This window comes from Cupressus sempervirens, chromosome 4 (assembly GCF_028749045.1).
Source record: "Cupressus sempervirens isolate cs-2001-9-10 chromosome 4, ASM2874904v1, whole genome shotgun sequence".
Taxonomy (NCBI): Eukaryota; Viridiplantae; Streptophyta; class Pinopsida; order Cupressales; family Cupressaceae; genus Cupressus; species Cupressus sempervirens.
This window is the reverse complement of record NC_143121.1, coordinates 93,500,885-93,523,890: the sequence shown is the minus strand read 5'-3', so window position 1 is coordinate 93,523,890 and position 23,006 is coordinate 93,500,885. Positions and strand designations below refer to the sequence as shown.

Below are 23,006 nucleotides of genomic sequence, written 5' to 3'. Positions count from 1 at the left end.
TAAAGATATATTAGTTATATTTGGAGAAGATGTGGAATCCTAAAATAAAGGTCTTCCCATGTGCATATGTTTGGAGTTGTTATTTGTAGTAGAGGAGAGATTATTATTGCAACACTTGACAAGGTGTTGGATACACTTAGGAAAGATGTGGACTTCTATGGGAAAGGAAGCTAGGGTACACCATTAAAAGGGTAACTAGACACACATGGAGGAGATGGGAAATTTCAAAGGATATGTATGTGTTTATGTATGAGAGATGTGTTTGCATTTTTATGTTCTCTCATTTTACAAACTATCATAGGATCTATGATTTAGACATTCCCTAGTGGAGTGAATTTGATGCTTCTTGGGTCAGCATAAAAGATTAGTTAGGGTACTTCAACAAACTAGAGAGATTACAATCAAAACCTATATGTATGTTCCTCTCTTGTTGAAAATAATGTAATAATGGACGATGGTAGAATTTTAAAATTAGTGTACACTAGTTTTAGATTAGGTTAAATAAATTAAATTAGTATTATGTTAGCTATAGTTAGTTAAGGTGAATTAATGTTTGTATGAAGATTTATTTTTTAAAAGTAAGGCTTATTATAACTATTTAGATATTATGTAATTCAATGTCTAAGTGGAATCATAAAATAATAATTCTATTGTTATTTTCTTTACTTTATAACTTATATAATGTATCTTTACCATTCACAACTTCAATAGAGTATCTTCAATCATGTCGCATGAACAAGCAAAAGGATTTTGGCTTTTAAAATGTTTATCAATAAGCTGACCATTTTAGCATAATAAGAAAAATTAAAACAAAACTAGATATAAAACCTTTTAATTAGTATCTCTACATTTTCCTATTTTCCCAGAACTTCTGTTCCAGTCATCAAAGAAATTTTAAGTGGCCCATGTAGGGAAGCTGAGTTCATATTTAACTTATTTATGTAAAAAACCACCATTATTGCAAGCTTGATGAATTGCTATCTTATCAGGTGGTTGGACAGCGGGAGCTACAACGAATAAAACAATAAATTTCTTATTAAAAGAGTCTAAGCTAGAAGCTTGGGGTCAACTTTTAAGGAAGGGATGGCATAGAGATGGTTTTTCCTTGACACGGTGGCTCCGAACTCTTCTTCCATATCCAAGTCAGTAGGATCACCTTCGACCCTCCAGTCAAAGCAGTGCCAGAACTGAGCCAAAACAAAGGACATCTGCCCGATTGCCATGTGCCAACCCGGGCAGCCCCTCCTCCCTGTCCCAAACGGCAGCATATCATACTCCTGCCCCTGGTACTCAAAGCTCTTGTTTCCCTCGAATCTCTCGGGCTTGAACTCCTCCGGATCTTCCCACACATTTGGGTCTCTTGAAATGGCCCACGCATTCACAAAGAGCTTTGTTTTCTTGGGTATGACATAGCCCTGCGGTCCTACAGTCACAGCTTCGCTATTCTCATGGGGGAGCAACAACGGTCCTGGCATGTATAGCCTCAGCGACTCTTTAATCACACATTGCAGATAGTGCATCTTGGGAAGGTCAGATTCAGTTACCATGCGATCTTCACCTACAATAGAGTCAATTTCCTCCTGCAGTTTCTTGGCCACCCGGGGATGCCTGAGCAGACCAGTGATTGCCCATTCCATGCTAGTTGCCGTTGTCTCCATCCCACCAATGAACAGATCCTGTTCAAACATATATTGTAGGACTAAATTGTTTGGTTTGCGGGCCTTGTTATATATCTATTCAAGGAATTACGTTATACAATGGCTCAACCGAATATGACAAAGTCGAATAGCTTACGAACAATACTTCCAAGCCTGGAATAGACAATAACGACAAATGTGAAGAGGATAATTATGCAAATAATTGAGATGTATCCGTGGAATTGTCTGGAACATTCAACGATAAAGCCTCACACGTTTTAAAACATTGAAAAATCAAAAAGTCCGTAAAGGTTAAATGTGTCTTGAGATTATATTAATCTATCTTGTTATAAAAACTATGAAGCTATTATGTTCTAATTTTTTTAGTTTAACTCATACTCCTATTTTCTCAAAAATCTCATCCTATCTGTGCTTCTAAATTGTATTGAAAAATGATCAAAGATACTCTATGGTGAATGATACTCCAAATAAAATAAAATAAAATAAAATAATAGTTCTTTAACCAAAATAAGAGACATAAAATTAAGAAATGCAAGCCACAAATATAAACCATAGGAGAGAATTCAAATTATATGATTATAAGATTCTTATGAGGATATAAGATTGCAAAATTATGTTTGGTTCTTCTTAGTGAAGTGAAAAATTTAAATACAAATAAATAAATAATAATTGTATCATTTATTTTATTATGGAATACTTTATGTAGTCTGATAAATATTATTTATAATAAAATAACATTGATAAAATATTACTCATATAATAAAAAAATGATTAAATGAAAAGGCATGGAAGAAAAATCATTTTCTTATTTCTTTTTGTTTGATTATTCCATTGAGAAGATCACATAATTTACATCTCACTGCTTTCAAGTACATCAAAATCTATTAGAAAAACTATAGTACCGAGAAGTGTTGCGTGCAACTCGAGTCCCTACCTATGGTGGGGTAGGAGGAAGATGTAGATGTCTTAGCACAAGTTCTGTCACTTTGACATATAAAAGGGTTGCAATCAAGTGGAAAAGCATCGGTCTTTCTTATGAATTCAAGAAATAAAAATTAAATGAAAACTAGCATAGAGGCATTGTACATTAATCTTCTCTTAAAAAATAAATAAATAACCTTACTAAACTTCTCTTAAAAAATCAATTAAACAACCTTATAAATCTGCAACTATTTTAAACAACCTTGTTTGTCTACAACTCTAATAGCATTATTAATCTAAAAAATAAAGATTTGAAATTTTTTAAAATTAAATAATAGTGAAATTAAGTATGAACATATGCTCAGAAGAATTTAGGGGTCACAAAAAATTTCCATAAAACTCGAGTAAAGTTTGCTCATTGGTTTTGGACTCTAAAAAATACTGGACACCATCAATGTCATAAGTAGAGAAGATTGATAATCTAATTGGAGATGACAACCTACCTTGAAAAATAACCAAAAGATGTGAATCATGAAAATATGTATTCTTGATTAAATATTTAATTAAGGCTTTCACTTATTGAGCATGTGGAAAACACAGACCTAGAGTCAAAAATTTATTTTGAGTCCTAGAAATTAAGGCTTTCACCTATTGAGCATTGGATATTGCATAGCCATGTAGAAAACACAGACCTAGAGTAAAAAATTTATCGTAACTGGTAGAAACATATATGCTAATAGGAAAATTCAAACATTGTAAATTGTTTAAAAGAAATGAGAAAGTTGCCAATCTTGTCTCCTCCTACTAAAATGGTAATAAATGCCAAACGAAAACACAAAGTCAGTAAAGAACTAGGGAAAAGTGAAGGAGAAATGCTCAAAAATTGTGTCACCACAAGGTTGGTCTTAAATGCTTTCACAATAAATGCTCCACTTGTATTTCTCAACTTTACATCTCATAATGGCCTCTACACAAATCAATCTCAAAATTTTGACAAAGAAATCATCATCAGACCAAAATGTCTCCCTTCAACATGTACATATGTCATCATTAATAAGTTTTTTAATTTTCACATGAGCATGGTCATTGATCCCCCCAAAAAGAATGTTAAGTTGATAGAGACCAAGATTTGGTTGAAAAATAAAATAAAATTGTGGACCTATTCCTTTCTTGAAAAGTATGAAAAACACCAAAGTCATTACAAGCTTTGAGCATTACAAGGTTCTTAGCTCTTTTTTATATTCCAATTTGATATCTACATCCCCTTATGAAAATTTATCATGTTTAGCTAGTGGCTTTCCACCCACCTTAACATTAACTAAATTAATTATTATAATAATTTCTCAAATCTTGAATTTATATTTTTACTAAAAAAAATATAAATAATGTACAATCTATCCTTATGACTAATAACTTTTAAATTGTGAATCTCCAATATTTTAAACCATACTTCATATTCATATAAAAAAAGGGAAATCAATTGACTTCAACCATTTTGTTTTGTATATATATAACACTACATACTATACTCAGATACTATTACACCAAACTTGTCTTTTGGATATATTGACAATATAATCTTACAGTTTTAATTGCCAAAAGTAAACATCCATAATAATATTGTTGTAGTAGGTAAGTAGTTTCAAAATGCAAAGGCGAGACAAAATTATTGAATGCAACTGGAGAAGCAGCAGCTGAGAATCCATGCATTTCACTTTGAACTACATTGGAAACCCTAAATGGACAAGCATCTAATTCACATACATCACATTCTTCCTGCTAATCTCTCCTTCAATGAAGCTGCATTTGGGTGGGATCTCTAGAACTTTAATGATTGACTATGATTACCTAGTATAATTTAATGGTCCACAAATCATTGGAGCCAAAAATAGAAACTCCAGCTTTAGTCAAGAAAAGGCATATTGTTTAGGAAAACCTACTTTAGAAAAATCAAAGATTACACAAAGATTTCGTAGACATTCATCAAAATTGTCCAAGAATTTATTGTTTTGATTGGGCCCATCAGGAGGTCTTGCTCTAATGGTTAGGATCATTGGATCAAGCTAGCGTGCCCCCTTAGTGAAATTGGAGATTTTTCTTCTCTCACACATATACAAAAATTCCCACATACAATTCACAGCTATAAAAACCTCATCATTGTCCCTCTTCAAATTCTCCACAATTTTCTGCTCATAAGAAAATTGAATCTCTAGAGAGGCCGCATCCTCAGACTACATTTTTCCAATTTGTGTAGTTGTACACATTAAGAGCTCATCATTATTTTCATTACCATGAAAATACCATTGGAGGGTAGTGATCTACATTATAGAATTTTTCAGCTCCAATTCTCATAACATACTTATCATAACAATAGCTGCCTTGAGTTCTTCTAAATATCTCCTGACTCATTAGTATCTCCATTAAATCCTCTTGCACTAAAGAGTATTCAAGTGAAAAAGGACCATTGCCTTGAATTTAGATTGATTCGTACTTGGAAGCTCTTTGTTGTTAGTGAAGTTCCCATCCACCATAACAAGTTGTGGTATCAGTGATATATTGTCTTGAAGAAATGGGTTTCTCCAAAAAGACCATTCGCTCAGACTTGAATCAAAATCCAAAATTCATTCATCCAATCTATAGTTCAATAATGAAATGCCATTACAATGATCCATAACTTCATGAGCATAGTAAGTCTCCATCAAAGAAAAATGGAGAAAGATGGGAAGAGAAAAAATATTAAAGTAACTTTGCAATACTATATGAAATGAAGGAAGATGTGAAAAAAAAATCTATTGCTCTTATGATACATAATGATAAGTTTTTCCAAGCCCTTCTAACAAACCAATCAAATATGGAAATTTGAAAAAAAATTCAACTTCACTATAAGATAAAATTGCCATGATATACTGGCTAGATATAGAAAGAGGATCTCACAACTTAAAAAATTACCCATTTCTAAAGATTTGGTAAAGCATACAAGATGTGGAAATTAGACCACAAAAACTATACAAAGTGATCCTAATTTCTTAGCTCTCAAGCCCTAAAATTGCAATGTTCTACACTTTGTAGCCTATTTACTCATAGTTAACACCTATAGAGATAAGGAGTTAAGATATTACATGAAATGTTAAACTTTTGATGATATGCTATAGAGAAAGAGTGGGTATTTGAGATTGATTAATTTTTTTGAAGTGATTAAAATTTAAATTGGTACATCTAGACCTAAGGATAATTGATTAACCCCTCCCTCCCCCACACGGCACCCACCACCCCTCTCAGTTAATCTAAATAATTATCACAAGCTTATTATTTTAGATATATATGTTTAATTATATTTGTAGAAAATGACCTAAGAGTGATGGTTAGGGGTCCACATAATTTATGTGAGGGTAGATAATTTGATTAAAAGTGTTAGGTCATAGTTTAATTCAATGTATAGAGTTAAGATTAAAAGTTATTTAATGGCTAGTATACCTATATTTAAACATGCACATGTTTAAAATGTACTCAACAAGGACAAATTCTCAAGGTTTGAGAAGGGTCATCCTAAGCTCAAACAAGTACACTCATCTCTTGCGAGTATAATTTTTCTAAAGAACTTCCCCCTTATAAGTACTTGATTTTATTTGTTATAGTGTGTGCATTAGTCAATGATGTAAATTTTGGACAATAGGAAATTCAAGTTGAAGAAATGGATATTGAAGAAGGTCCATCACAAGGTCAAAGAATGATGTTCATTGAGCTCTTTAGTTCATTAAAAGTTAAATTTATTATATTTGTATCTATGTTGTATTTAGATAAAATGATATAATATTTCAAGTTAGGTATTTGTACACATATGTTTGTGAAGAAGATTGTATCTTAAGGCATTTAAAATAAAAAAATCTTGTAGGCCAAGATCAAGAAATAGATGAGAATGTAAGTCTATCTTAAAGATTGAAGAGGAAAATTAATCATAGAAACATATATCGTTTAGTTGAAATGGTTGTGGAAAAAATTAGAGAACTTTCTATTCAACCTACACATACTACGAAGAGGAAATTGAATAAAAAGTATAAGGAAATACTTGGATAATATGATAATCTTGATACAATGGAGAAAACTCAATTGTCATTAATTTCACTTCTTAAAGATGAATTAATAGAGGCATTAAAACTATTGGGTATAGATAAAAGTATGAAAAAGATGAGGACTTCTCAACTACAAAAAAATATTCTTGAGAGCCTTAAGGAAATATTGCATTCCATTGAGAAAATAACTAGATCTGCAAATAGATTCATTACAGGAGGAGTGATAATAAAATCTATTTTAAAAAAGACAATGTCCCCCCAACAAAGATATGTTCACTTACATCTGATATAGGGTATATATCCAGAAGAAAATATTACATTATCTAAAAGGGAGAAACAATTTGGATGATAGTGCATTACAAAGCAATTGGGCACTAATGTGTACAGGTCCTCTATCTAATAGGATTGAGGAGATTGTTAATAACTTGTTTATTCAACTTTGGGTTGATAATACTCATCCTTTACGAAATAGAGGAGACATTATAAAGAAGAGGATTGAGCCTAGCTTGGAATATGTGCAACATAGAAAACATTCATTGGATGTCACATGACATCAATTGTATATTTCATTCTGTAATTTAAATTGTGACATAAAGATTGGATAAACAATATTTGAAAGATTAAAGTCCAATTTTGTAAGGATAAAAAATTATTTTGAAACTTTTTGTTGCTGATATCATGCTGAATTTTATCTATACTATCAAGGGTTTTCAAAGATTATAGAAGAAAGTGGTGGTTCCCCAAATGCTTTTTCCAAATGATAAAGCCAATTCATAACGTCTATCTTATGTGAGAAATCAGATGATTGTGCAATAGGTGAAATATATTGCATTAGAGGATCTTGTGAAATATATAGTAACTTGACAAATTTTTCTTTGAGAAATGAAAATACTAATATGATGAGGATGACCAAATGTAATAGATATAAGTACATAAAGTCTAAAACAAAATTTGGAAAAGCATTAGCAAGGTCGGCATAAGTAGAGGATGAGATAACTATTGAAGGAATTATGCCAAATTTTTGTAAATTATTTGAACCATATATACCTCATGCCTTTTTTTCCCTTGTGATAAGAAAAGAAGTTTCAAACACTAAGAGAAACCTTTCTAGTTGGAACCATTTTATCTATTGTTGACATTGCAGAGAATTACTCTTTTATCTCATAAAAAAAAAATCAAGCAGAATACTAGTTTACATAGAAGGTTATATTATGGTCCATCTATCTTAATGACATGCAAATTTTGATTTGGATGGTGCTGAAATTATACATCAAGCACAAGTCATTAAAAAATAGTACTATTTCTACATTAGTGATGATAAAGAGCATGCCACACATGTTGTGGAATATTATTTTTAGACATTTTTTGAATATTTGAAAAACAAAGGCATAAAAATAGAAAACTAGTTTATAGGATCAAATAGATCTGCAACACAATTTAAAGTTATCTAGGCTATTTTGTGCATTATGTACACATCCTCGATACAAAAATATATCACATATTTGGAGTTTTTTTAAGAATGGTATTGGAAAGGGTGAGAATGATGGTTCAAGAGCTTGTATCAAACATTCTTTAAGAAAGTATCAAATTGACTATAAAGTATATCACATTAATAATGCTCATGGTGTGGTTGAGTGGTGAAAAATTAATTTTATGTTGGAAAATACAAATAACACGTCATCACGAGCAGATCGAGTCATATTGTTCAAAGTGTTTTTGGAGGTATTAGGTATAGATGTAAGACATGTTAGAATTTTGAATTTAAAATTTTAGGTGAATAAATTACTTTTAATATGTATATAGATGGACTTTATATTTAGGTGTCGATATAAGATCATTGAAAATTCATACAATAGAGTACATAAGACATGATCTTTACATTCAGTTATAAGTATAGAAAGTAATGTGTGGTCATTGTATGATAGAAAATACTTACATTTTTGTCTTGGTTGTGTTGAACAAAACTATGGTGGTTGCATTAATAAAGAATGTGCATATGTGGGTGAATGTACTTTGGTGCAAGTAGATGTTATTAATATGAATGGGTTTGAGGATGAAAACTTTGATGATATTCCATTGATTTCTAGTGATTATAAGCATATTTTAGGATTGATTAGACTTAGTATGTACATATAAATATTTTGTTCATAATTTTTTTTTAATTTATTGATTCGTACTCATGTTCATGGATTTTATACATATGCTTTGTGTAGGCAATGTTTTTGCGGTCATGAAAGAGTCTGACAATGTAGAAGGTGTTATCTATTATATATTACATTACACAATGGAAAAAGAGAAGCTAACAGAGACTAAAATAATTAATGGAATTATGCTTTTTTCAGGTTAGCGTAGTTGAATATATACATCTATGTTTCTTATTATTACAAATCGATTGACTTGTTTTATTGATGTACATGGATATGTATACATATATTTAGTGAGTAATTAATCTATGACATTTTTAAATGTGTATGTAGGTTCTCTTGTTGTATAGCGAACATATTTGAAGCAAAGAAGAGTTCTTAAAATGCGATACATTTCACCAATTATCAACCTAAAAACAAGGTTTATCAATATAGTAGCGATGTAATTGTCACTTGTCTAACTCTTTATCTAGTCAAAGGACCTAGAATGTGTAGGTAGAGGCTCGATATTGATGATCATGAGAAAGTGTTACATCTTATCCCACAATAAATTGATGCACTTGATATGAGATAGAAACAACTTGCAATATAGAAAAGCATTTTTTCTTGAATTATGCATGAAATATCGGAAATGTGGTCAAACTATTTGAAATGAGAATGTGTGGTTGAACTATTTTCACTCTTTGATTTAACTTGTCAAGTTCAAAATGTGATTTTCATAGAAAGTGAGCATTCCATAGTTATATGTAATTCTGTGAATGAAGTCTCCTCCACTACCTTCATTGTATCAATTCTTGATAGAGATAGCATAAATTGAAATGAAAATGGTAGAAGATACTAAAATAAGAGGAGGTAAGGTATCAGTAAAAAACTCATGGTATCTAACCTAATAGTCACTTCATTACCTTTCTCATAAGTGTGTTGGCATATGATAGTATATGATGTGTACATAAAGGCTTCACATTTGATAACTAAATCTCACATTTCACATCTCATTTGAATTGCTTCTAAGCATGTCCTGATGGCATTGAGGGCACCATCATCAAAGATTTTTTTTTTTTTTTTTTTGGGACCATGATTAACTAACAACTTAATGTCAATACAATACGTTGTTAACTCTTCTATATGGGAAATTAGTAACCCCAACTCAATCATATAGTATAAAGGATTTTTCCTTATCTATATCTAATTAGAACAATTTCTCGCAATTTATAAAATTTCACAATTGATGCACCATCAAAACTAAATTTAACTCATCAAGGATGGAGGACCAAAAGTGTTGCAGTGTTCCACTCTTGTTCAAATTAATGTAATAAGATTGAAATGTTTATTATACAATTTTCTTTACTTTCAAGGTTATATAGTTTTTTGCACATAACTGGCTAGTACATAGCCGATAGAATCTAATAACCTCTAATCCAAAATGAGAGAGGTCATCTTTCTTATCTGATCACAATGTCCATGGCATTCTTACTCTTAGGATTGATCCTATGATAGAAACCTCACACTAGCATTGAAATGATACCAATCTATTTAGTTCTCATGCAGATGCAATCATTTCAAAAACCTAATCGCAAACATACTTCTTAAGTTGATAGGTTATTCTCCTTGAAAGACTTTAACCAGATTGTTCAAAAAATCTGGGAGTCTTAAGCTAGGGAAATTTTACATGGTATGAAACGACAGAAAGAGGACAATATTAAAATAGATGTCAGCTAGTTGGGTGGGAGCGAAGAGTGTGTAAACATGATCTTTTTCTATCCATGTCAGATGCTTCAGCTAGAAGAGACAATATTTTACCCTTAAACGTAGGCCCTCCTTTGGTAAGTGGACTTGCACGGATGCTTTACAATAGAAGTTGTCTCAAACTGGAATCCATTATGCATAAAAGAATCAATTTTTAACTTAAGAGGGATGTTACTCAGGCCACTGGTTTGTTGTGTCTTCACTTTCATGACTATTCTGTTCAAGTCAGGTCTCTCATTTTTGATGGATTCGTGTGAAATTTTGATATCTTTTTTCTTTTGATTTGTCATCTATATGGTTGTTCTTAAAATGTATCAAGCATTGTAAGGGAGGAGCACTGAAAGCTGCAGTCAAATCTTTTTGTGGTGATCAAAAATTTATGGAGTATGTAAATGAAAATATGTCAATAAACCATTTTGTTGGCAATGTACTCTAAAAATAACCTTGTTTATGGAGGCTATAAGAGAAGGAAAGGTAATAATTTCAACCAAGTCTCGAATTTTTTTTTTTCTTGTGACATGGTTACCAATGATAGAAATACTGTGCATACAATATTTCATCGAGCGTGAGCTTGATAAAAGTGTTGTGAATGGTGTTTGAGATCCTTCCTCTATTCATGGGAGAGGTATTAGAATGACACTGACATATATGTGCAAGTTAGATTCTTAAGAATGTCCACCACAAATTGAAATCAAAGTTGTAGTTGTATACCATATTTGATTAAATGTTGAACAATATTTTGGAGTTGTGTTACTTATGTCCACCATTAGCCACTGTACCCCAATCTCTACAATGGTTCACATAGGTTTTTTTTTTCTTAATGCAAAAGTTCTCTATAATTTTCATTTAGTTAATTTATTGTTAAAAATACAATTGAAATGATTAATTGATAAGCTTTAAATTTTTTAGTCAACATTCATGGATTTGGCCCTACAACTTATCATTGTCTAATATACAATGTATGATCTATATCTATAGTTATGGTGTTTATTATCTTGCAATAAGATTTTCAATTTTTTTTTCAATTAACATAGTAGGGGATTGTGATTATCTTGAGTCTCTCTTCAACATTTTAAAATGTTAGAGTAATATCTTCACATATAAAGTCACACACACCTAAGAAACTACATGACCTATTATTAACACTAATGTGTATGTGCATGGTAGAACATCTGTCATTGTGGCAATCACACTCATTCTTGAACTAATTGATTTTTTTCCCTTGATTTTCATAAAATATGTAGTGAAGTGCATTTCAGAATCCATTATGGGATTTATACAAGGCATGCTGCTCATAAAAACTGTGGAAGAAGTAGTTGTTATGCAGAAATCATGCAATTGATGTCAATTTTCACTTATTTTGGATAAAAGTAAAATGAAAAGAAGCAAAAATAAAAAGTATATTGTAATGTTTAAAAGAGAAGAATACAAGATTGAGCTTCTAGCATCATGGAATGTTGTATATTTGGAGATCCATTCACAAACCTTTGAAGAAGCTATTAAAAATAAAGTTCAGGTTATCTAAACTAGAACTTCAATAACAATACTCTATACAATATATATATATATATATATATATATATATATATATATATATATATATATATATATATATATATATATATATATATATATAATTAATTTATATGTTACATGTTCCAAAATTCATGCCTTGTCTCAATTCTTCAACTATTGTGCGTTAAAATTCCTTCAATTATGAAGGGTGAGGTGATCTTGACTTGGCTAGACAAAAAAAATAGTGTTTTCATATAATTAAAGCAGGTAGACACAATAGATGTAGGGAAATCCTTTGTAGAAGCCATTGTGGGATTTATATAAGGCAGGTCATTTATAGAATCTATGGAAGAAGTAATTGTATGCAAAAATAATCCAATTGCTCTCGATTTGAAGTTATTGTGGAAAAAATTAAAAGTAAAAGAGAAACCCAAAAGTATGTCATAATTTTTAAAAAATAAGAGATTTAAGTTGTGATGAGATTGTACTTCTAGCATCGTGGAATGTTATATATTTAGATATCCATTCACAAACCTTTGAGGAATTTGTTAATAATTTTGTGATTAATATATGTTTTCCAAAGTCAAGACAATCTAAATTAGAACTTGAAAAATAATACTTTGTAACACACACATACAATTTAAATGTTAACACATTTCAAAATTTGTGCCACCTTACAATTCTTCAACTAGTGTGTGTTAAATTTTCTTCAGTTGTTAAGGGTGAGGTGATCTTGACTTGAGCGGGAAAAAAATAGTATTTTCATGTAATTAAGTAGGTGCAAAAATAACAATATCAATGATTTAAAAAATGTATTTATAAATTGTGTGTACAAAGGATTAGAGATCTCCAATTTTGCAATCTTTGCTGGACACACATTTATGAAATGAAAAAAATTAAAAGAAGAATATAGTAATTATGAAATTAAGTATATTAATAATATTGTTCAGAGTGTGAATTATTTTTTAACACAAGTTTAAAGTATTTTTATTTTAAACTTAATTAAGATTATTGATGAATCAAAATTAGATTTATTTATTTAGTCAAATTTAAAGTTCTTAAAGATTTTGTGACCTTTTACAATGCATGATTGAATATTTTGGAATCAATCTTAAAAGAGAATCGCTCTAATAAAAAGGAAATTAAATGATTTATGTCCAAAAAAAATTGTAGCCTTGGGTTGACTTTATGAATATGTATGGATCTTAAAAGATTGGTGAGATTTTAAAATGTATTAATGGATATTTTGTTAACCAATTTTAAAAGATTATCCTCTTCTTGAAATTCTTGAGTATGAGAACTTCATTTTTTTTTATCTTGTTGGTTTTGGCCTAACTATTGTTGTCTTATATAATTCGAGTTTCTATATGATGTTGTGTTATTTATTTATTTCATTAAGATCTAAAATTATAATATATTTTAAAGCATACCAAATGTATCTTAGTAGTTATATTTATATTTTGTATTTATATTGTTTCTATTAAAAAAAATTGATTGTTTTAAACATTGTGCTATAGATGTGACTATTTTTTCATCCAAATTTTCAACTTTATCTATAATGTAATAAAATATGATGTTATTATTATTTTTATTTTTATTCTTCATATTACAAGAATCTTTTTAGTTCATGAACCAATATTGAATTAAAAAGAGCATAGAATTAATTGTTGATAATATTATTTTTGTATGTGGGAATATTTTTAGAACCTAAGGTCTAAATCATATATGTTTTAATTAATTAAAATTGTAGTTCTCAAAGGTTTTGTGGTCTTTTACAATGCATCATTAACATTATATGGTAAAATCTCATGACAAGGACAATAAATGTGGCAATGCATCCATTTAACCAACTATGCATGTGAACAAGATAAAGCTCAAAAATAGTATCTATATGTGTCTCAAGTAAAATCATGTCTATATATCATAGACATGAAATTACATGCTTCTCACTCTATTCCAAGGACATATAAGTGGTTTCTATATAATGAAGATAAATTGTTACTTGATTCTAACATTTTACAAATGATGTACTATACTTAGCTTTCATTCTCCCATAACATATGCTTGTGACTATTTATCTCCTACACCTTTATAGGTGGTCTACATGTTCATGACCTTAAATGTATATAATTTATATTATGTAGGGTTGCATGGAAATGATGTCACTATTTGTAATCTTGATGTTTTCTTAGATTACAAATGAATGAATTTGATAATTTATGTAGTGGTTGAGACCATTACAAAATTCTTGAACATATAAAATTATGTTGTTTTGAAATAAAATTCTTATGATTTATATGTCATTTTTAATTATACATATCATTATCTACTTGAATTGCATGTTAAACAACTCATTTTCGAAAACCATTTGTTCCTTACTTTGAAATGCCCATCAAAGAAGAAGAAAAGCATTCTCAATCAAGCATCCCAATGGGTGATGCACAATATAGGAGGAGAGACAAGAAGAAATTAAGGCTTAACATAATGTACTACTGCTGAGAATGGTGTAAATGCTACTATATAGAAATAGATTTTTAGGGTTGTAACATATCAACTTGAAGGTAACCAAGATGAATACTAAAAGTATCACAATATGATAGTAGAGTACATTATGAAGCATTGTGCAAACTTTGAGTTCTTTTTTTCTCCAAAAGATGACATGAATTTTGAAGAATACTATGAAAAAATATTAAAAAGTTTTAATTTTTGCAAACATTTTCAAAATTTATGTAGCCTCTATGGTGACTTGAACCTAACATTCATGTGCACCACTTCAATGGGCAAGTATTCCAAATATTCAATTTTGATAGCTCAAATACTCCCACACTCCATGTCTCATATCATGATGGAAACCACTACAATAGCTTGTACTTCATTCATAACAATGTCAATGTTTTTGTAGCACCCATTCTGTTGGAGGGGGATAATCAAACTGCAAGTCATTCTAACCAAGAGCCTATAAAGCTCATTATAGATGTAAAAGGGTGCAACAATACTTGGAGAACTTGCGAAGAAGATAACTTTCTCAAAGTTTAGGATAAACTTTGACAAAGAATGAGTCTAACAAAGTGTATTTAATGGGTGTCAAGAAAGAGAAAATAATAAGAATGAAAATTATCTTTACGTTATTTTATTGTGTACATGAAATGTTATAAGAAAACTTTCCATGACATTAGTACAATGTGACCAAAATTATAATTGTTCAATGTGATTGTTACACTTGGTAAGTCAATAAACCTTATCGCCCACATACTTGAACTATACTATAAATTTCCTCAATCACATTTAATAATTCAAGAAATATAACATTGAAATTGAATCCCAAAAGGTGTGTTCTAATCATTACACATATTCATCACTTTTTCATCCGATTTGAACAAAAAATATTTAGAACACACACTCTAGGATTTTTCCTTAAGCTATTTTCCTACCATGTTTGAACAAATTTCAAAGGGACTCTCCACATTCTCATCATCCGTATTGGCACTTTAATCCAATCCTGATTCAAATTTCATGAGTATAGTGAACTACTAATCTAGATTGTTATCATACTCTCTAGCCTTCATAACAATCATGCAATGATCTTTGATAAGCTCCATCTAATCTGTTGTTTAGTTCAGGTCTTCTCACGCATTGGATCATTTGATTCTTATTATAAGATCCTTAGATTTTTTGAGTATCTGAATCCTTCACCTAATTTTCTATTTCCTTGGCCAAATTTAAAGTCATTGTAAAATAGCGATATTAATATATTGAGGTTTAGAAAAGATTTGGAACCTATCGATGATATAATTGATGAATTTTGACATTTATTTCATATGCATCTAAAATCATAAAATTGAGGAATAGATATGGTCATAAAAAAAAATTTGATTTGAATACGCTCGTGGCTTCTTTAATGGAAATATGGTTTTATATTTTCGCATTACAAATATATTTCCTTTTTGAAAATATTTTATGAGAGAGATGCACTATTTCTAATTCATTTACTTTCAAGCATTTATCAAAACCCTTTAATATAGTTTAGATATATTTTGAAATACATAATGCATCATCAACAAGTGCCACGTAGTGGCTAGTACTTCCTTGTTATAGAAGGTATAATAATAATTTTTAATAATTTATGTCACTAGCTATATATAGCTCTATATTTATTATGCCGAGAGTAATCGTTCTCGAGGCGCCTATTTTTATTTAATCCCAAAGTTATTTTAATCGAAGTTGGGATTAATGAAAAAAAAATAGGCGCCTCGAGAATGATTACTCTCGGCGTAATATATATAGAGGTATATATAGCTAGTGGCAGTCGCGGCGCAACCAAAAAAGTAATTTTAAATTTTTCTATTTTTGATAAGCTTAGTATTGATTTTTTTATTTCTTTTTAAATATAGTTGTATAAACTTACTATAAAATAGTAGTAGTATAAAATTATTGAACATTTTTAAAAAAATTCTTATCAGTTTAATCGAGTTTAATTTTAAGCATATTGTTAGGTAAATTGTTATATTGAAGAGTAGAGTTAGGGTTAGGGTTAGGGTTAGGGTTAGGGTTATCATTAGGGTTAGGGTTAGGATTTTAAATAGAGTTAGGGTTAGGGTTAGGGTTATAATTAGAGGTAGAGTTAGATTAGGATTAGATTTACAGTTAGAGTTACGATTAGGGTTAGGGCTAGGGCAAGGGCTATTTTAGGATTACAACTATTCTTAGGGTTAGAGTTAGTGTTAGGTTTAGAATTAGAGTGTGTTAGTGTTAGGGTTAGGATAAGGACAATGGTAAGAATTAGGGTCTAGGTTAGTATTATTGTTAGGGTTAGGGTTAGAATTAGAGTTAGGGTTGAGGTAGAGTTAGAATTAGAGTTAAAATAAGGGTTAGGTTTTTAGTGAAGATTTAAGTAAGGGTTAAGGTTTGGGTTAGAGTTTTGAATCAGGGTTGAGGTTAGAGTTAGGGTTAGGATTTTAGTGAAGATTAAAGTAAGGGTTAAGGTTAGGGTTAGAGTTTTGAGTTGGGGTTGAGGATAGAGTTAGGGTTAGGGTTTTAGTCAAGAGTAAACTAAGGGATACAGTTAGGATTAGAGTCTAATTATGGTAAAGTTACATTTATAGTTAGAGTTAGAGTTAGGGTTAGAGTTATGGGTATGGTTGGGGTAAGGTTTAGGGTTAGTGTTAGGGATAGAATTAGAGTTAGGGTCAGGGTTAGAGATAGGTGTATAGAAAGGGTTAGAGTTAGGGTTAGGATTTTAGTGAAGATTAAAGTAAGGGTTAAAGTTGGGGTTAGAGTTTTGAGTTGGGGTTAAGGATAGAGTTATTGTTAGGGTTTTAGTGAAGATTAAACTAAGGGATACAGTTAGGATTAGAGTCTAATTATGGTAGAGTTAGATTTAGAGTTAGAGTTAGAGTTTGGGTTAGAGTTATGGGTATGGTTTGGGTAAGGTTTAGGGTTAGTGTTAGGGTTAGAATTAGAGTTAGGGTAAGGGTTAGAGATAGGTGTATAGAAAGGGTTAGAGTTAGGGTTAGCTTTAGGGTTAAAATAATTGTTAGGGTGAGAGTTAAAGTCCATTTATGGTAGAGTTAGATTTAGGCCTACAATTAGAGGTAGGGGTAGGGTTATAGTCATGGTTAGGGTTAGGGTTGGAGTTAAAATAATTGTTAGGGTTAAAGTCCAATTATGGTAGAGTTAGATTCAAGGCTACAATTAGAGGTAGGGGTAGGGTTACAATCAGGGTTAGGGTTAGGGTTAGAGATAGAGAAAGGGTTAGGCATAAGGTTATTGTTAGGGTTATGCTTATATAGAGATAGTGTTATGTATAGAGGTAGCATTAGGGTCAAAGTTAGCGTAAGGGTTTGAGTTAGGGTCAAGGTTAGAGTTAGGGTTAGGATTAGGGTTAAAGTCTAGATATGGTAGAGTTAGATTTATAGTTAGAGGTAGGGGTAGGAGTAAGGTTAAGGTTAGTGATAGGCTTAGAGTTACTGTTAAGGTTAGGATTAGAGTTAGGGTTAGGGTTAGGGTTATAGATAGGGGTAGAGAAAGGGTTAGTATTAGGGTTAGGGTTATGGTTGAGGATAGGGTCACGTTACGGGTTAGAGCATGAGTTTGACTTAGGGTTAGAATTAGGGTTATAGTTTGAGTTAGGGTTATAGTTAGAGATAGAGTTACAGTTAGAGTTTGGGTTAGAATTACAATAAGGGTTAGGGTTAGAGTTAGAAATAGATTTAATATTACAAGTAGGGTTTGAATTAGGATTAATGTTAGAGTTAGGGTTAAGGTTAGAGTTTTAATTCAAGTTTAAGGATAGATTTAGGGTTAGAGGTAGGGTTAATATTAAAGTAAAATTATGGTAGAGTTAGATTCATAGTTAGAGTTAGGGGTGCAATAGGGTTACGGTTATAATTATGGGTGGAGTTAGACAAAGGGGTAGAGAAAGGGTTAAATTATGGGTTATGGTTAGGGTTAGGTTTATATATTGAGTTAGAGATATATATATAGTTACATGAGGGTTAAGGTTAAGGTATGGGTTTGAGTTAGGGTTACAATTTCAGTCAGCATAAAGTTAGGGTTAGGGTTAGGGCTATATTATAATTATGATAGAGTTATATTTAGAGTTAGAGTTAGGGGTAGGGGTAGGGTTAGGGTTAGGGTTATAGATAAGGTTAAGGTTAAGGTTAGGTTTTAGTTTATGGTTAGAGTATGAGTTAGCATTAGAGTGAAAATTAGAGTTAGGATTAGGTTAGGCAAAAAGTAGGACAATGGTTAAAGGTACAATTAATATTAGTGTTAGAGGTAGGGGTAGGGTTAGGGTTAGAATTAAACATATGGGTAGAGAAAGGGTTAGGGTCAGGGTAAGGGTTAGGGTTAGGGTTAAAATATGAGTTAGGGTTAAATGCTAAGTTGAAATTAGGCTTATAGTTTGAGTTAGGGGTAGAAAAAGAATTAGAATTAGGGTTAGGGGAAAAGTAGGACGACGGTTAGAATCACGATTGGTGTTATGTTTAAAGTTACATTTAGGAGAGTAGCTTGTTCTCCTTACACATGCCTCTTACCATAATAGAGAAATATAAGGATTACAATGTTCCTTATGTAGTTTTATAACTTTAATAGTTGCATTTATAAATAGACAATTTATTAATGTTAATTATGTTTAGCATGAATAGTGTACAATGAAGGACTACTAAATGTTATTGAGGTGATGAATGCACTTAAAATGAGTATAAAATGAATATTCTACTTTAGAGTGGATTAATAGTTAGATATAAAACATCAATTTTATACATAATTTATTATGTTTAGCATGAATAGTGTACAATGAAGGACTACTAAATGTTATTGAGGTAATGATTGCACTTAAAATGAGTATAAAATGAATATTCTACTTTAGAGTGGATTAATAGTTAGATAGAAGACATCAATTTTATACATAATTTAATGATCAACATATAAATGATATATCTCATGTTAAAGCTTTAATAATACAAACACAAAGGTCAAGGAAAAAGATTTGAAATATTTGCAAGTATAGTTGAGAAGAATTTGAGCTAAGAAGTTAAATTGTTTATTTATTTTTTGATACATAGATGAAAGCAAAACAACATCTCCTAGTACAATTCTCTAGATAAAGTAATAAGTGAAATACTAAGAATTGTGAAATCATCATATGGACCATGTATATAGTTCTCCATAATGATGTAAGTACATCACATATTCTTCAGAGATTAAAATTGTATTATGGCCTTTGTTCGTAATATGATCATCATAGACCTCTTTCATCATGGATGGAAATGCATCTAATTTTGTAGATGTGTTGCATACATATTTTGCAACATCTTCCATCTCCATTATCTCTATCTCTTGTACACGATCAATAGATAAATCTGCATTATCAAGACCTTTTACCATAGTTGTACAACACTGTTTAATTATTCGAGCACACTTTTGAAACTCTGTCTCATAAAAATGATTTGAGTCTATTAAAGAAGTTGGGCTCATGTCAACAATTCTTGACTGTCCATCAGAGGCTTCCATGCCTAAAAAAAAACATGGAAAACAATTTAGAAAGCATTATCACCAATTTAAAAAAATAGAACAAATGTATACTTAATGAGAGGGATAAATATATGATATCAATAATGGTCTTGAAAAAAATAGAACATGTCACTTAGTACAATCAATTGTGGAGAAAATGAATATAAAACCAAATTGTATGAAAATATGTAATGAAAGTTTGGGTATTGAAACATGGTAATATTATGACCATTCATGGATAGTGAAGAATAGACAAACATAGATTTCAAATATTGAGTAGCAATGTATTGGTTGAAAGTAATGAAGCACAAACATTATGATTTATTTGAATTGAAGAATGCCTTTATAATTTGAAATAATATTATAAACTTAATTTGTAGACCCAATTGATGATCATAGTTAAATTTACAAATTAGAGAATTAGTATAATAAAATTTTAGGGTAATGGTACTTGCAAGCATTAAAATGTGAAAATAAAAAGGTTATCATGTGAGATTGAGCATATCAAATTATACTTTTCATTAACTGTGCAATATGAACTATCAATGTGCATAATAAGAATAACAACATAATAGTTGATGATGATGATCACATAATGTAGTAGAACAAATAAATCTTTATTATTAAATAATATGTTTCAAAACATCAATGATTTTCAAGACTTCTCAGTCTACATTCTTCTACTTTTCTCTTTGAAAGTTGTTTCCCACTTTTCATTTTCTCATAACGGTCATATGTAAAGGGTGGCATTATCCTCAAACCTTCCAGTGACTTAACACGAGATATCCCTACAAATGTCAATCCTGGTCTTTCTCTTGGACCTATGTCAATTGTGGCTTTTGAAAGAGTTAGCCCTTGAGATTTGTGAATAGTCAATGCCCATGCCAACCTTAATGGTAGTTGGAAGGTCCTACCCCTTTGCAATGGTGCTATTGGTATTACGTTTGGATGGTTATCATCAAATGGTACTCCCAAGTAATTGTCAAATTCAACTGTAACATATGATGGTGGCTCAGGTTGAGCAGTTCCTTGTTTATAAAGAATATTTCTGATATATCCCAACGATCCATTCACAAGACCAGCTTCTATCCATAGATTTGTAGTCAACATTACTCTTGCATTGTTACTAATCAATAACTCTGTATCAAGTTCCTCGCTTGATAAATCTTCATTTCCATTACCATTCCTTGACTTGGTTGCAAGGCTACGTGTGACTAGATATCTTAAAGAATACAACATCCTCATGTTATGGTTACAAACATTGTCATTTGTAGAGAATAAATGCACTGCCCTATCAAACTCATCATTGCTTGCAACATCTAATCTTATAGGTGTTCGTGTCATAAGCAAGTTCCAGTCATCTATTTGTGGATTCACATCTTTCACATTTGTGAGAAGCTGAGGAAATCTTTTCTGTTGGCTATTTTCTCCATCTTGCCTAAATACTATATCTAGTGTAACCACTGTCTTGAATTCCTGCCATAATAACTTTTCCCGCCTATTGCTATCATATGCTGGTCTATCATTAACAGGCGGTAATTGCCGTAAATCACCAACTAAAATAATAGATACACTTGAAAGATAGTTGCAAAATTTTTAGTTACATATATAAAGTAAAATCAAAAGATATGCATTCTATATGACCAATCTTAATAAGAATTAGAAGACATTAATAACAGCATGTAATGTATGGAAAGCGATACCTCCAAAGCTTATGTCTGCTTTATGTGGGAAGGCTTGTCGAAGTCGACTATCTATATTTTCCAGCATGTTTTGGCCAATGAAGCTCATTTCATCAATCAAAATATATTTGATATTTTCCATCTCTTGTTGAAAGCTTTTAAGTCTTGTCCCTTGTAGTTCAGAAAAATCTGCAATTGGAATTCACAACTTTGAATGAATGGTAGATGCTCCTATATTAAAAGCTGCAACTCCAGTTGGTGCAAGCAATAGAAGAGGAGAAAGATTTGTCATGGATGCCATTTGAAAAGATTGATTGATGGCACCAATTAGATAAGACTTTCCCGTTCCTGCTGTTACTTGAATTATCATAAACAAAGGATTTCCCACTTGATTGCTATGGTAGTGTGTCAGAATAATGTCGACTGCCTTTTGCTGCTTGTGACTAAGAGTTGTAAAGTTGATACACTATGGAATGTTATCATACATAAGAAATACATGCTTTTTCATTTCAGGTATGAAATTTATTGCTCAGATTGTCTCCTCTTCACTTTGATATCCACTACACCAATTTGTATTTCTATCAATATCTCTTCTCCCCAACATGTCAATTTCCGAAACTGGCATATGTTGACCACGATGTAACCTAGATATTATTTCCCACTCATGTTCTGTAGTATTTTCTTGAATGGCTCCATTATCTTCTGTCTCTGAATTAGTTGAAGGTTCATTATTTTGTGCATGTTCTTGCCTTTGGACATGCCAAGGATTATAATTGAGGGAGTCCCAATTTGCTACTATAGTATCATCATCATGACCAATGTCTCTCTCAACATTACGAAAAGGTTTGTATAGTAACAACTCAGACAAACAAAAGTTCACCCACTTATCAGAATCTCGTGGAGGAATAGAAAAATACCTAGGAAAAACTCTAACAATAGCTGCTTTCTTTCTTGGCCCCCATTTATTATCTCCTCTTCTTTTAGGATTATATAACCAGGACCTTGTTGCATCAATCAAACTGATACATTTCATACAAAGTGGTCTTTTTTTATAACCATCAACAAAAGATTTTGTGAGTTCTTCCTCATTTCTATCATCATTGATTACCACAAGTTTGAAAACTTCACGTGAGACATTTAGATTGACAAACTTTCTACTACACTACACCAATGGAAGTTCTAATAACATATGGCATGTTTCTTGAGCTCCAATATCTCTTTCTATAACCGTCTCTGTTAAAAGCTTTCTATATG

The 23,006-nt window shown here is 31.0% G+C and overlaps 1 pseudogene; it reads right to left on the bottom strand.

Annotated features, from left to right (window-relative positions):
* Positions 1 to 1,046: 1,046 nt before the first annotated feature.
* The window catches only part of LOC149560094 (cytochrome P450 750A1 pseudogene), a 49,804-nt pseudogene continuing 27,844 nt past the window's right edge, over positions 1,047 to 23,006 (bottom strand).